Source organism: Sinocyclocheilus anshuiensis, unplaced genomic scaffold (genome assembly GCF_001515605.1).
Source record: "Sinocyclocheilus anshuiensis isolate Anshui unplaced genomic scaffold, SAMN03320099.WGS_v1.1 scaffold1346, whole genome shotgun sequence".
NCBI classification, from domain to species: domain Eukaryota; kingdom Metazoa; phylum Chordata; class Actinopteri; order Cypriniformes; family Cyprinidae; genus Sinocyclocheilus; species Sinocyclocheilus anshuiensis.
This window is the reverse complement of record NW_015555726.1, coordinates 762,841-767,173: the sequence shown is the minus strand read 5'-3', so window position 1 is coordinate 767,173 and position 4,333 is coordinate 762,841. Positions and strand designations below refer to the sequence as shown.

At 35.4% G+C, this 4,333-nt stretch overlaps 1 long non-coding RNA gene across 1 annotated transcript in view; it reads left to right on the top strand.

Moving 5' to 3' along the window:
* Positions 1-992: 992 nt before the first annotated feature.
* The window catches only part of LOC107672641 (uncharacterized), a 16,979-nt gene continuing 13,638 nt past the window's right edge, over positions 993-4,333 (top strand). The window contains exon 1 of the long non-coding RNA XR_001632332.1: positions 993-1,185. This is a non-coding gene — a long non-coding RNA (uncharacterized LOC107672641). The remainder of the gene's footprint in view (positions 1,186-4,333) is intronic.

Here is a 4,333-nt window from a genome sequence, read left to right as displayed (position 1 = left end):
TTTCTTTACAAAGTGACATCACCAACTAGTGGCCTGGCATGCATAATACAGCGTTTTTCGTCGTTTTCACAGATCCGTCTGAATGGGAATTGTTTTGACAACATTGTCTTCTGTACGTGAAACTTTTCAAAAACACAAAGGAGATACTTTTCCATTTTTAGTACAATTATTGTCGCCTAAACGTACCCTTAATTTGTAAAATTATCAATATGATGGCATTTTAAATTTACAGTCAGTCTCCAGCAAAACTCACCAGATCATGATAATCTGCTGCATCCTCCACAACCGAGCACTGAGAACAACCCTGTGCAAAATGTGTTCAGTGTAATTTATTACCCATTTTCCCTAGTTAATTCCTTTAGTAACTCCCCCACTAAAGCAGCACAGACAGCATGTACTTTTATTGTATGTACTTATATTGTCAGTGCATTCTCCCCTCAGTCTTTTGAGTGTAAGACTGTTAGAGTGTGCGATTCTGAAGCAGTGACATCAAAATCTGCACATGCTCCTCACCATGCAGCGCTTCTGATGTTCAAGGCCTTCCCCTCCTTCAAGACATGTGAATCAGTCATTCTGTCCATCAAATAAAAAATAACCCACCGTCCATTCATTTCAAGACGGTGCACGATCAATATCATCAATCCCAGCTTCCCTTCTTGTTTTCTTCCCCACAGTTTCTCGCTCAGTTCTTCTCTCCCTCTCTCTCTCTCTCTCCCCTCTCCCCAGCTGTATCCATTTCCTTCTGGCAAAAAGGGACTTTATGAATAAATGATACTGAATAGCTGAAGGTTCAGATACTAAATAATGAATTTCACCACCAAAAACACAACAACTTCTCCAATCATAAAATAGCGCTCCCCTTCCATATTGATTGTGCTTTGCTTTGGCAAACCAGATGCAGAGCAACACAGGCAGCATCCATGTGCGCGTGAGAGAGCGTGATTCCGTGCAGGAGGGTTAGACGAGTCCCTCCGACCCCAAAGCAGTGGAAGCTGGGACTCGGGCTCCAGAAACGCCGCTGCGGCACCAGAGTAGGCTGCCACGGCGTTCCCACCGGCTTATATCCGCATGGAGTGGAACGTGCCCGAGATGGAGAGGAGAAATATAATGGGGAGGGAGAGCAGGGGGAGGGGGACGGGTTAAATTCAGCGAAAGAACTTCTTCATGGGACGTCTCTGATACACAGTAAGTGCAGTCATCTGTTCTGTGGCTTTTTGCAGCGAGGGCTGATGATGGTGTTGTGTGTCTGCGAGTCCGTGTGAACGCGTGAGCGTGTTGAAGCGGGAGAGAGAGGAAGCGGGGTGGCTGAATTAGGGGCTGTCTGCTCACTCAAGGAAGTTGCTTTCTAACTTATGAGGCTGGTCAGGTGTGTTTATGTCACGCAATCTCTAAGGGTTTTCTTCAGAAACTGTGTGTGTGTGTGTGTGTGTGTGTGTGTGTGTGTGTGTGTGCATACAGATATATATATGTATATATGCATTTCCAGATGTATAAATTGGCATTATTAATTATAAACCAGCATGAATCAACAATATTAAAAAATTTGATTAATAAATTATGTTAATTGGTAGTTCATGTCAAGATACCTAATGCAACTAATGTTAATTCTAATGTTAATGTTAAGTTAACTAATGGTAGTGACACTTTTTTCAACAGTTTATTTTTAATCTATTTATATGTGTTGACAATCGTTTCAGACCTAATTGGGTTTGTTTAAATAAATTAGTTAATACACTAAGAAACTGGAGAAGCAAGTGTTATTGTTAGATGCTATTATTAAAGATGACTACAAAAATAAAATGCATCTTCCAACATCTATTTTTGTTGTGTCTTTAGTAATAAAACCTTCTTTAGAAAGTTTACAACATTTTTAAAAATATATATTTAAAAATTGCTTTTTTCAAAAATGGCATAAACTGAATGCACTCATTCGTGTGAATCTGAATACAGATTAAAATCCACATCCCTCCCCCAAAGTCAAACAGACATGCAATCACATTCACACTTTGAAATCCTCTCAGTAAATGGGTTCAGGTTACCGACCTCGTTGGTAAGCGCATATTCAAATAGTGCCGTGAGTGTTAAATTACTGACATCTCAATGAATATGCAGATGCAGTGAGGATGTCATGATGCAAGCATGTGACCTCACATCAGTGAGACTTGCAACAGTTTAGAATCTGAACAGCTTCTGTTTTGAGATAAAAAAACGTTTTGAGTTTTGTTGTCATGCAATGGGTGCATTTAGCATTATGCTGTGTTTTTAATTTGCTTTGAAGGTATTGTGTTGCATGCATTCCCCTGATGGATATTGTTAGAGAGGCAGTGTTCAGTGTCCCTTGCGGAGGAAGTGAGATTTCTTCTGTTCATGTTTCATTCATTTCCACCATTGATCATCGGATCTGTTGGGATTGAGGATGTATACATGCACTGCTTCTTATTCAAGCTTAAAAGAAACTCATATTCTGATTTCTTACTTACAGGATGTTGAAATAAAATGAGCAGTTCTTGTCTTTTGTTAAACCTCAGAATTTAACTATTAGTTTAGCTTGAACCACTTAATATACAGACTATATTCAATTTTGTATATAATGTTTATATTTTGTAGATAATATCCATATATTTTTGGTTTATACTGTATATTAATAGAATGTTCAGCATTTGAAATGTAACCAACAGCAATGACGTCTTTGTTCAAATTAAACGCTGAATTGTGATTGGTACTCTTCTTTACATTTGAATACTGACTTTTTATTGGTCTTGTATTGCATGCATATTTAAATATTCATATTTATTATATATTTAATTGTCTCGGTTCTTGTGCACCACCACAGACAGAAAACAAAATGTAAAAACCAAAACCTAATCTTATTTACAAATTTTACATTTCCATCCGGAAATAATTGTATATTTATGTGGCCAGTGCAGTAGTAATTGATTACATGTCATCTAGATTAAGTAATCAAATTCCAAAAATTAAGTCCTCGCCATTAGATTACATTTTTAAATGTTTGTAGTAAGATTACAGTTACTTTTTTATAGATTACATGATTACATATTATTCACACAATGACAGTAAGTTATTCCTAATTTGATTTGCACTAATTCTTCGTTTTCTCTCTCTATCTTAAATTTTCGTTTCTAAAATTCTATTGCTTTTACACATTTGGAAAGTCTTCCAGCTTTTCATCAACTCACAATCCTCCTGTAGTTCATTCATGAATCCCTGGCATAATGTAAAGTTTAATACACGTCATGATGTTGATGATAAAGAATGGAGTATATTTTAGGTCAAAAGTAATCAAAAAGTAGTCAGAATACATCCTGTAATCCAATAGATTACATTACAAACTATAATTTCTGTCATGTAATTTGTAATTAGTAATGGACTACAATTTGTAAGTCATCTACCCAGTACTGTATATGTGGCACATATCAGCATTTAATTTACCTTAGATAGAGGTGAAAATCCATTTTCGAATATGAGAGAGAGTGAAAGAGCGAGCGAGAGAGCGTCACACTTCATGGTAGAATTTCTGAGAGCACTATAAAAGTTTGATGTTAATCAAGGTGAATTGGGATTGGAGATGACAGGTCCACTCTCCTCCTCTTCCCCCTGTCTGACTCAATTAAACGCAAGTGCAGGAAAATTTCACATTTCACCCAGATGAGATGCAATCACACAAAGTTGCTTACCTATTTTTTGCACACTTCTACACAGTGTGTACAGTATGACCCTGCTGTTGCAACATTCAAGACCCGATAAGGGAAAAAAGGTGGAAAGGACATGTTTTTGCCTATACAAACAGCACCCTAGTTGTGTTTAGTTTTATTTTAATTATTTGTAAACACTGAACTTTTTTTAAACTGTTTTTAAGTTACACTGTATATTACTTCAGTGTCGTTTAATGAAAGTTATTTAGCCAATGTATGATCATGTAAATATTATCAGCATCGATATTATCATGTCTACCTGGCCAATTAACAGGAAAAAAAGTTGTTTTTAATGCATTTTGAGTAGTTATTAAGTTTGTTTAATTTTGATGATAATTTTAACATTTTGTAAACCTATGTGACCATTGTATTTCGCATTTCATATACATGAAATTATGCAGCCATATATTGGGGAAAGAATCTGAAATTTTAAAATAATAATAATAAATAAAATAAAAAACATAAAAATGTATGTGTTTGTATATATATATGTATATATATATATATATATATAAAAATGAAATTATACGGCCTATATGTTGGCGAAAATTTCAAAAGTGAATTTTTATATATTCTTTTACTCCACTTTTTTAAATGTATTTATTAAGTTAAATGCATGT